This window comes from Oncorhynchus tshawytscha, linkage group LG04 (genome assembly GCF_018296145.1).
Source record: "Oncorhynchus tshawytscha isolate Ot180627B linkage group LG04, Otsh_v2.0, whole genome shotgun sequence".
NCBI classification, from domain to species: Eukaryota; Metazoa; Chordata; class Actinopteri; order Salmoniformes; family Salmonidae; genus Oncorhynchus; species Oncorhynchus tshawytscha.
In genome coordinates, this window is record NC_056432.1 from 7,309,155 (window position 1) to 7,321,524 (window position 12,370).

The 12,370-nt window shown below is 47.2% G+C and overlaps 1 pseudogene; it reads left to right on the forward strand.

The window, feature by feature from the left end:
- The window catches only part of LOC121846408, an 84,370-nt pseudogene that overhangs the window by 29,029 nt on the left and 42,971 nt on the right, over nucleotides 1–12,370 (forward strand).

The following is a 12,370-nucleotide window of genomic DNA, read 5'->3' on the forward strand; positions in this document are numbered from 1 at the left end:
TCCTCCTCCTCCTCTCCTCTTCCTATCGTCCTCTCCTCCTCTTCTCCTCCTCTTCTCCTCCTCCTCTCATCCTCCTCCTATCTTCCTCCCCTCCTCCTCCTCCTATAATCCTCTCCTCCTCCTCCTATTGTCCTCTTCTCCTCTCCTCCTCCTATCATCCTCTCCTCCTCTTCTCCTCCTCCTCCTCTCCTCTTCCTATCTTCCTCTCCACCTCCTCGTCTCCTCCTCTCCTCCAGCAAGTGAAATTAGGAGGCTACAGATTGCACAGAACAATGCAGCAAGGATTGTTTTAAGGTGGAGATGTGGTTCTTCTATTGTAGTCATGCACGATGCTCTTGGTTGGTCATCAATCAACAAGATAATTGAAGAAAAAAAACATGCTTATTGTATTTCATAATATACACCACTTAAAATGTCCGAACTCTGTTCACAACAGTATTCAGTTGGTAAGAGACAGACATTCAGTAAATCCTAGGAATACATTGTTATCCTGACAGAAAAGAGAAATAGGTTAAGTAACATTTTGATTCAGAGCAATAAAGAAATGGAATAATTTATCTGAGCGAACCAGAAAACTTTCAATATATCAATTCAAACAATACTTTAGAACCGTTTAAAAAATAATACATTGGAAGGCTGTGTTGGACTATGGTAGATGTAGGAATCAATCTATAATTTCAGACTGTTAGAGTATTTATCTGGTCAATATGTCAGTCTATTATGTCTGTTTGTAACAGTGTGTTATATGTGAAAATGTGATCGAAATTATATATTGTAGATTAGTCCAAATGAGGACTAAAAGAGATCTTAATACAATCAAATCTCCTCTTCCTCTCAGTGAGACTAATTTGAAAGTGAAGCAAGCTGTGATGGTCACAGGAGACATGGGGGACAACATTCATAACCTGGCTTTGTTCAGCGGTGAGTCTTCCACAGGGAGGTGGTTGGCCACTACGTAGTTCTAATAAATACAGATAATTTCCCGTTGAAAATATATATCGTTATGAACAACTAACCCGCACACTGACTCGGTACCGGTGCCCCCTGTATATAGCCTCCACACTGACTCAGTACCGGTGCCCCCTGTATATAGCCTCCACAGTGACTCGGTACCGGTGCCCCCTGTATATAGCCTCCACACTGACTCAGTACCGGTGCCCCCTGTATATAGCCTCCACAGTGACTCAGTACCGGTGCCCCCTGTATATAGCCTCCACACTGACTCAGTACCGGTACCCCCTGTATATAGCCTCCACACTGACTCAGTACCGGTACCCCCTGTGTATAGCCTCCACACTGACTCTGTACTGGTACCCCTGTATATAGCCTCCACATTGACTCTGTACTGGTACCCCCTGTATATAGCCTCCACATTGGCTCTGTACTGGTGCCCCTGTATATAGCCTCCACATTGACTCTGTACTGGTACCCCCTGTATATAGCCTTCACATTGACTCTGTACTGGTACCCCTGTATATAGCCTCCACACTGACTCTGTACCATTACACCCTGTATATAGCCTCCACACTGACTCTGTACCAGTGCCCCCTGTATATAGCCTCCACACTGACTCTGTACCATTACACCCTGTATATAGCCTCCACACTGACTCTGTACCGGTACCCCCTGTATATAGCCTCCACACTGACTCGGTACCGGTACCCCTGTATATAGCCTCCACATTGACTCTGTACCAGTGCCCCCTGTATATAGCCTCCACACTGACTCAGTACCGGTACCCCCTGTATATAGCCTCCACATTGACTCTGTACCAGTGCCCCCTGTATATAGCCTCCACATTGACTCTGTACCAGTGCCCCCTGTATATAGCCTCCACACTGACTCTGTACCGGTACCCCCTGTATATAGCCTCCACACTGACTCGGTACCGGTACCCCCTGTGTATAGCCTCCACACTGACTCGGTACCGGTACCCCTGTATATAGCCTCCACACTGACTCGGTACCGGTATCCCCTGTATATAGCCTCCACACTGACTCGGTACCGGTACCCCTGTATATAGCCTCCACATTGACTCGGTACCGGTACCCCCTGTATATAGCCTCCACACTGACTTGGTACCGGTACCCCCTGTATATAGCCTCCACACTGACTCGGTACCGGTATCCCCTGTATATAGTCTCCACACTGACTCTGTACCGGTACCCCCTGTATATAGCCTCCACACTGACTCGGTACCGGTACCCCTGTATATAGCCTCCACACTGACTCGGTACCGGTATCCCCTGTGTATAGCCTCCACACTGACTCGGTACCGGTACCCCCTGTATATAGCCTCCACACTGACTCGGTACCGGTACCCCCTGTATATAGCCTCCACACTGACTCGTACCGGTACCCCCTGTATATAGCCTCCACACTGACTCGGTACCGGTACCCCTGTATAAAGCCTCGTTATTGTTATTGTTATTGTGTTACTTTTTATTGTTACTTTTTATTTTAGTCTACTTGGTAAATCTTTTCTTCTTCTTGAACTGCACTGTTGGTTAAGGGCTTGTAAGCAAGCGAATACACTTGTTGTATTCGGTGCATGTGAGAAATAAAGTTTGATTTGAACCAGCTTGTAGATTAGGATGTTTAATCCTTATGATGACAACCTCTCCCCTCCTACCTGGCGAACCTTGTGTCTCCTCCCTACTCTCTAAAGGCGAGGTGAGCTGTGAGCCCCCCAACAGCCGCCTAGACCGTTTCACAGGAACTCTGACTAACGCCGGTCAGAAATACTCTCTGGACAATGACAAGATCCTGCTGAGGGGCTGCACCCTCAGGAACACAGAGTGGTGTTTTGGACTGGTGCTGTTCGGAGGTGAGAGGGTAAAGGTCAGGACTGGTGCCCTTCAGAGGTGAGAGGGTAGAGGTCAGGACTGATGCTCTTTAGAGGTATGAGGCTAGAGGTCAGGACTGGTGCTGTTCGGAGGTGAGAGGGTAAAGGTCAGGACTGGTGTTGTTTGGAGGTGAGAGGGTAGAGGTCAGGACTGGTATTGTTCGCAGGTGAGAGGGTAAAGGTCAGGACTGATGCTGTTTAGAGGTGAGAGGGTAAAGGTCAGGACTGGTGCCATTCAGAGGTGAGAGGGTAAAGGTCAGGACTGGTGTTGTTCGGAGGTGAGAGGGTAGAGGTCAGGACTGGTATTGTTCGCAGGTGAGAGGGTAGAGGTCAGGACTGGTATTGTTCACAGGTGAGAGGGTAAAGGTCAGGACTGATGCTGTTTAGAGGTGAGAGGGTATAGGTCAGGACTGGTGCCGTAGAGGGTAGAGGTCAGGACTGTTGCTGTTCAGAGGTGAGATTTGAGAAGTTAGAGATTGAAGGTCAGGACTGGTGCTGTTCGGCGGTAAGCGGTCAAAGGTTAGAGGTCAGGATGGTGCTGGTTAACAGGTCAGTTAGACTCATCACGCCCTCTGCTGGCCAGTATAGATAATAAACCTCAACTGCGAATACCTAACCCTGACTGACCAAATATAAATATTTAATCTTCATGATTAGAAACTCTTCAAAAGGAAAGGAAATGAGGAAATGGAAATTATCTCTAAATTGTCACATGTAGCCCCTTAAATACTAACCCTGTGATCCTTTCGTGGTCCAGGTCCAGAGACTAAGCTGATGCAGAACTGTGGGAAGACCACTTTCAAGAGGACCAGCATCGACCGCCTGATGAACGTGCTCGTCCTCTGTGTGAGTCCAGCAGTAACATGTCCTGTACTTACAGGTCCATGTACTCACTCACCATGTACTCACATGTACTCACCATGTACTCACCATGTACTCACTCACATGTACTCACCATGTACTCACCATGTACTCACTCACCATGTACTCACCATGTACTCACCATGTACTCACCATGTACTCACATGTACTCACCATGTACTCACCATGTACTCACTCACATGTACTCACCATGTACTCACCATGTACTCACTCACATGTACTCACCATGTACTCACCATGTACTCACTCACATGTACTCACCATGTACTCACTCACATGTACTCACCATGTACTCACCATGTACTCACTCACATGTACTCACCATGTACTCACCATGTACTCACTCACCATGTACTCACCATGTACTCACCATGTACTCACCATGTACTCACCATGTACTCACTCACATGTACTCACCATGTACTCACCATGTACTCACCATGTACTCACCATGTACTCACCATGTACTCACCATGTACTCACTCACATGTACTCACCATGTACTCACCATGTACTCATTCACATGTACTCGCCATGTACTCACCATGTACTCACCACGTACTCACCATGTACTCACTCAAACATGGACTCATATGATTTAGCTTATACAGTACCAGTTTTCCATCTTTATGTCAAACATGCCACATGTTTATGTCTCTGTACCCATCTGTTGACCTATGTACCCTCTCTGCCAATAGATCTTTGGCTTCCTGGCATTCATGTGCACCATCCTGGCAATTGGCAACAGGATCTGGGAGCAGCTCTGGGGGTCAGAGTTCACTGCCTTCCTGCCCAGACAGGGGGGAGTTGATACCCCCTTCTCCGGCTTCCTCACTTTCTGGTCCTACGTCATAATCCTCAACACCGTCGTACCCATCTCCCTCTACATCAGGTCTGTCTGTCTCCCTCTACATCAGGTCTGTCTGTCTCCCTGATCATCAGGTCTGTCTGTCTCCCTGTTCATCAGGTCTGTCTGTCTCCCTCTACATCAGGTCTGTCTGTCTCCCTGTTCATCAGGTCTGTCTGTCTCCCTCTACATCAGGTCTGTCTGTCTCCCTGTTCACCAGGTCTGTCTGTCTCCCTGTTCGTCATGTCTGTCTGTCTCCCTCTACATCAGGTCTGTCTGTCTCCCTCTACATCAGGTCTGTCTGTCTCCCTCTACATCAGGTCTGTCTGTCTCCCTGTTCATCAGGTCTGTCTGTCTGTCTCCCTCTACATCAGGTCTGTCTGTCTCCCTCTACATCAGGTCTGTCTATGTCCCTATTCATCAGGTCTGTCTGTCTCCTGTTCATCAGGTCTGTCTGTCTGTCTCCCTGTTCACCAGGTCTGTCTGTCTCCCTGTTCACCAGGTCTGTCTGTCTCCCTGTTCATCAGGTCTGTCTGTCTCCCTCTACATCAGGTCTGTCTGTCTCCCTGTTCATCTGGTCTGTCTGTCTGTCTCCTCTACATCAGGTCTGTCTGTCTCCTCTATATCAGGTCTGTCTGTGTCCCTATTCATCAGGTCTGTCTGTCTCCCTGTTCATCAGGTCTGTCTGTCTGTCTCCTGTTCATCGGGTCTGTCTGTCTCCCTGTTCACCAGGTCTGTCTGTCTCCCTATTCATCAGGTCTGTCTGTCTCCCTCTACATCAGGTCTGTCTGTCTCCCTGTTCATCAGGTCTGTCTGTCTCCCTGTTCACCAGGTCTGTCTGTCTCCTGTTCATCAGGTCTGTCTGTCTCCCTCTACATCAGGTCTGTCTGTCTCCCTCTACATCAGGTCTGTCTGTCTCCCTCTACATCAGGTCTGTCTGTCTCCCTGTTCATCAGGTCTGTCTGTCTGTCTGTCTCCCTGTTCCTCAGGTCTGTCTGTCTCCCTCTACATCAGGTCTGTCTGTCTCCCTCTACATCAGGTCTGTCTGTCTCCCTCTACATCAGGTCTGTCTGTCTCCCTCTACATCAGGTCTGTCTGTCTCCTGTTCATCAGGTCTGTCTGTCTGTCTCCCTGTTCACCAGGTCTGTCTGTCTCCCTGTTCACCAGGTCTGTCTGTCTCCCTGTTCATCAGGTCTGTCTGTATCCCTGTTCGTCAGGTCTGTCTGTCTCCCTGTTCGTCATGTCTGTCTGTCTCCCTCTACATCAGGTCTGTCTGTCTCCCTATTCATCAGGTCTGTCTGTCTCCCTGTTCGTCAGGTCTGTCTGTCTCCCTGTTCGTCAGGTCTGTCTGTCTCCCTGTTCGTCAGGTCTGTCTGTCTCCCTGTTCGTCATGTCTGGCTGTCTCCTCTACATCAGGTCTGTCTGTCTCCCTCTACATCAGGTCTGTCTGTCTCCCTGTTCATCAGGTCTGTCTGTCTCCCTCTACATCAGGTCTGTCTGTCTCCCTGTTCGTCAGGTCTGTCTGTCTCCCTGTTCGTCAGGTCTGTCTGTCTCAAATCAAATCAAATCAAATCAAATTTATTTATATAGCCCTTCGTACATCAGCTGATATCTCAAAGTGCTGTACAGAAACCCAGCCTAAAACCCCAAACAGCAAGCAATGCAGGTGTAGAAGCACGGTGGCTAGGAAAAACTCCCTAGAAAGGCCAAAACCTAGGAAGAAACCTAGAGAGGAACCAGGCTATGTGGGGTGGCCAGTCCTCTTCTGGCTGTGCCGGGTGGAGATTATAACAGAACATGGCCAAGATGTTCAAATGTTCATAAATGACCAGCATGGTCGAATAATAATAAGGCAGAACAGTTGAAACTGGAGCAGCAGCACAGTCAGGTGGAAGTTGAAACTGGAGCAGCAGCATGGCCAGGTGGACTGGGGACAGCAAGGAGTCATCATGTCAGGTAGTCCTGGGGCATGGTCCTAGGGCTCAGGTCAGTTGAAACTGGAACAGCAGCATGGCCAGGTGTCTCCCTCTACATCAGGTCTGTCTGTCTCCCTCTACATCAGGTCTGTCTGTCTCCCTGTTCATCAGGTCTGTCTGTCTGTTCATCAGGTCTGTCTGTCTCCCTGTTCATCAGATCTGTCTGTCTCCTCTACATCAGGTCTGTCTGTCTCCCTGTTCGTCAGGTCTGTCTGTCTCCCTGTTCGTCAGGTCTGTCTGTCTCCTCTACATCAGGTCTGTCTGTCTCCCTCTACATCAGGTCTGTCTGTCTCCCTGTTCATCAGGTCTGTCTGTCTGTCTCCCTGTTCACCAGGTCTGTCTGTCTCCCTGTTCACCAGGTCTGTCTGTCTCCTGTTCATCAGGTCTGTCTGTATCCCTGTTCGTCAGGTCTGTCTGTCTCCCTGTTCGTCATGTCTGTCTGTCTCCCTCTACATCAGGTCTGTCTGTCTCCCTATTCATCAGGTCTGTCTGTCTCCCTGTTCGTCAGGTCTGTTTGTCTCCCTGTTCGTCAGGTCTGTCTGTCTCCCTGTTCGTCAGGTCTGTCTGTCTCCCTGTTCGTCATGTCTGGCTGTCTCCCTCTACATCAGGTCTGTCTGTCTCCCTCTACATCAGGTCTGTCTGTCTCCCTGTTCATCAGGTCTGTCTGTCTCCCTCTACATCAGGTCTGTCTGTCTCCCTGTTCGTCAGGTCTGTCTGTCTCCCTGTTCGTCAGGTCTGTCTGTCTCAAATCAAATCAAATCAAATTTATTTATATAGCCCTTCGTACATCAGCTGATATCTCAAAGTGCTGTACAGAAACCCAGCCTAAAACCCCAAACAGCAAGCAATGCAGGTGTAGAAGCACGGTGGCTAGGAAAAACTCCCTAGAAAGGCCAAAACCTAGGAAGAAACCTAGAGAGGAACCAGGCTATGTGGGGTGGCCAGTCCTCTTCTGGCTGTGCCGGGTGGAGATTATAACAGAACATGGCCAAGATGTTCAAATGTTCATAAATGACCAGCATGGTCGAATAATAATAAGGCAGAACAGTTGAAACTGGAGCAGCAGCACAGTCAGGTGGAAGTTGAAACTGGAGCAGCAGCATGGCCAGGTGGACTGGGGACAGCAAGGAGTCATCATGTCAGGTAGTCCTGGGGCATGGTCCTAGGGCTCAGGTCAGTTGAAACTGGAACAGCAGCATGGCCAGGTGTCTCCCTCTACATCAGGTCTGTCTGTCTCCCTCTACATCAGGTCTGTCTGTCTCCTGTTCATCAGGTCTGTCTGTCTGTTCATCAGGTCTGTCTGTCTCCCTGTTCATCAGGTCTGTCTGTCTCCCTCTACATCAGGTCTGTCTGTCTCCCTGTTCGTCAGGTCTGTCTGTCTCCCTGTTCGTCAGGTCTGTCTGTCTCCCTCTACATCAGGTCTGTCTGTCTCCCTCTACATCAGGTCTGTCTGTCTCCCTGTTCATCAGGTCTGTCTGTCTGTTCATCAGGTCTGTCTGTCTCCCTCTACATCAGGTCTGTCTGTCTCCCTGTTCACCAGGTCTGTCTGTCTCCCTGTTCGTCATGTCTGTCTGTCTCCCTGTTCATCAGGTCTGTCTCCCTGTTCATCAGGTCTGTCTCCCTGTTCATCAGGTCTGTCTGTCTGTCTGTTCATCATGTCTGTCTGTCTCCCTCTACATCAGGTCTGTCTGTCTCCCTCTACATCAGGTCTGTCTGTCTCCTGTTCATCAGGTCTGTCTGTCTCCTGTTCATCAGGTCTGTCTCCCTGTTCATCAGGTCTGTCTCCCTGTTCATCAGGTCTGTCTGTCTGTCTGTTCATCATGTCTGTCTGTCTGTCTGTCTGTTCATCATGTCTGTCTGTCTGTCTGTCTGTTCATCATGTCTGTCTGTCTGTCTGTCTGTTCATCAGGTCTGTCTGTCTCCCTGTTCATCAGGTATGTCTGTCTGTCTCCCTGTTCATCAGGGCTGTCTGTCTCCCTGTTCATCAGGTCTGTCTGTCTCCTGTTCATCAGGTCTGTCTGTCTCCCTGTTCGTCAGGTCTGTCTGTCTCCCTGTTCGTCAGGTCTGTCTGTCTCCCTGTTCGTCAGGTCTGTCTGTCTCCCTCTATGACAGGTATGTCTGTCTCCTCTATGTCAGGTCTGTCTGTCTCCTCTACATCAGGTCTGTGTATGTGTGTGTGTGTGTGTGTGTGTGTGTGTGTGTGTGTGTGTGTGTGTGTGTGTGTGTGTGAGAGAGAGTGCATCTGTTTTGCTGTGTAATTGCTTATTGATTTATGCCTAATTGAGATACCTTGCAGACACGTCTGTTAAGGTTATGTAAAATGTCATTATCCCTGTGTGTGTGTGTGTGTGTGTGTGTGTGTGTGTGTGTGTGTGTGTGTGTGTTACAGTGTGGAGGTTATCCGTCTGGGGAACAGTTTCTACATCGACTGGGACAGGAAGATGTACCATGCCAGTAGTGACACCCCGGCCAAGGCCCGACCACCACGCTGAACGAGGAGCTGGGTCAGATCAAATACATCTTCTCGGACAAGACCGGAACACTCACTCAGAACATCATGACATTCAACAAGTGTTCTATCAACGGGAAGAGCTACGGTGAGGTTCAGATGGTAACTAGGAAGAGCTACGGTGAGGTTCAGATGGTAACTAGGAAGAGCTACGGTGAGGTTCAGATGGTAACTAGGAAGAGCTACGGTGAGGTTCAGATGGTAACTAGGAAGAGCTACGGTGAGGTTCAGATGGTAACTAGGAAGGGCTACGGTGAGGTTCAGATGGTAACTAGGAAGAGCTACGGTGAGGTTCAGATGGTAACTAGGAAGAGCTACGGTGAGGTTCAGATGGTAACTAGGAAGAGCTACGGTGAGGTTCAGATGGTAACTAGGAAGAGCTACGGTGAGGTTCAGATGGTAACTAGGAAGAGCTACGGTGAGGTTCAGATGGTAACTAGGAAGAGCTACGGTGAGGTTCAGATGGTAACTAGGAAGAGCTACGGTGAGGTTCAGATGGTAACTAGGAAGAGCTACGGTGAGGTTCAGATGGTACAAAGGCAGGAAAGAAAGTGTGTATGGGCGAACTCAGAAACATACACACATGCATGTCACACACACACACACACACACACACACAGAAGAACCATCAATGACCCAAGACCAGCTCTGTTAATCCCTACCATTGTGACAATGAGTCGTCATAATGCTGCATCAAATGTACATGATCCCAGGGGCGTTGACAGACACAATGTAAGTAACTTAACTTACATCCCCTAACTTCCCTGAATACCTCTGTTGATCCTACAGCTGTTGTATGCAGTAATCATGAGCCCATGAAACAGAGTTACACTGTTAGCACTGAGGCAGTGTATACGTGTAGGAAACCCACTTTGTGCAGCTCACCCTGTGCTATCAGCTCCAATATAAATAACATGAGCAAGTCTACATCTGATAAGTTTCCCAGTAAAGAATTCAAAACAATCAAGCAACCCAGAAAAGTGCTAAAAAAAATACATATTAACATATGTAGCCTGATAAACAAGGTCCATGAAGTCAATAACTTGCTTGTAACAGATGACATTCATATTCTGACTGATCTCTGGAAACTCACTTAGATAATACCTTTGATGATACAGTGGTAGCAATACATGGTTATAACATCTACCGAAAAGACAGAAATGCCAACGGGGAGGTGTTGCTGTCTATATTCAGAACCACATTCCTGTAAAGCTTAGAGAGGATCTCATGTTAAATACTGTTGAAGTAATATGGCTACAGGTTCATCTGCCTCACCTAAAGCCCATTCTTGTGGGAAGCTGCTATAGACAGTCAGTATCTGGATAATGTTAAATACTGTTGTAGTAATATGGCTACAGGTTCATCTGCCTCACCTAAAGCCCATTATTGTGGGAAGCTGCTATAGACCACCAAGTGCTAACATACTGTTGAAGTAATATGGCTACAGGTTCACCTGCCTCACCTAAAGCCCATTTTGGTGGGAAGCTGCTATAGACCACTAACAGTGCTAACAGTCAGTATCTGAATAATATGTGTGAAAAGCTTGATAATGTATGTGATATTAACAGAGAGGTATATTTTCTGGGTGATTTTAAATATTGACTGGCTCTCATCAAGCTGCCCACTCAAGAAAATACTTCAAACTGTAACCAGTGCCTGGAACCTGGTTCAGGTTATCAGTCAACCTACTGTACCAGGGTAGTTACAAAAGCACAGGAATGAAAACATCAACATGTATTGATCACATCTTTACTAATGCTGCAGAAATGTGCTTTAAAGCAGTATACAAATCCATAGGATGTAGTGATCACAATATAGTATCCGTATCTATGATAACCAGAGTTCCAAAGGCTGGGCCTAATATAGTGTAGAAGAGGTCATGGGGCCTAATATAGTGTAGAAGAGGTCATGAGGCCTAATATAGTGTAGAAGAGGTCATGGGGCCTAATATAGTGTAGAAGAGGTCATGGGGCCTAATATAGTGTAGAAGAGGTCATGGGGCCTAATATAGTGTAGAAGAGGTCATGGGGCCTAATATAGTGTAGAAGATGTCATGGGGCCTAATATAGTGTAGAAGAGGTCATGGGGCCTAATATAGTGTAGAAGAGGTCATGGGGCCTAATATACTGTATAAAGAGGTCATGGGGCCTAATATACTGTATAAAGAGGTCATGGGGCCTAATGTAGTGTATAAAGAGGTCATGGGGCCTAATATAGTGTAGAAGAGGTCATGGGGCCTAATATAGTGTAGAAGAGGTCATGGGGCCTAATATAGTGTATAAAGATGTCATGGGGCCTAATATAGTGTAGAAGAGGTCATGGGGCCTAATATAGTGTAGAAGAGGTCATAGGGGCTAATATAGTGTAGAAGAGGTCATGGGGCCTAATATAGTGTAGACGAGGTCATGGGGCCTAATATAGTGTAGAAGAGGTCATGGGGCCTAATATAGTGTATAAAGAGGTCATACAATAAGTTTTGTAGTGATTCATATGTTGATGATGTAAAGAATATGTGTTGGTCTGTGGTGTGTAAAGAGGAGTAAACAGACACTGCACTTTTATGCAATTGCTTATTCCAGTTACTAATAAGCAAGAACCCATTAACTTCTCCGGGATCGGTGTCCCTTCCACCCGACTTTAAGCTTTGTATTTGGGACAAATCATTCACTACACCCCTAAACCTCAACTAAAGCTCATAATGAATAATGTGGAAATTGAGCAAGTTGAGGTGACTAAACTGCTTGGAGAAACCCTGGATTGTAAACTGTCGTGGTCAAAACATATTGATACAACAGTAGCTAAGATGGGGAGAAGTCTGTCTATAATAACGCTCTGCTCTGCTAAAAATACACAGAGAGCTAACATTAATGACATGCATGTCAATCTCTCATGGCTCAAAGTGGAGGAGAGATTGACTTGATTGACAAGCTGAATATACCGAGCTGTCTGTTTAAAATACTATACCCCATAAGACATGCCACCAGAAGTCTCTTCACAATCCCCAAGTCCAGAACAGACTATGGGAGGCACACAGCACAACATAGAGCCATGACTACATGGAACTCTATTCCACAGTACTACATAGAGCCATGACTACATGGAACTCTATTCCACAGTACTACATAGAGCCATGACTACATGGAACTCTATTCCACAGTACTACATAGAGCCATGACTACATGGAACTCTATTCCACAGTACTACATAGAGCCATGACTACATGGAACTCTATTCCACAGTACTACATAGAGCCATGACTACATGGAACTCTATTCCACAGTACTACATAGAGCCATGACTACATGGAACTT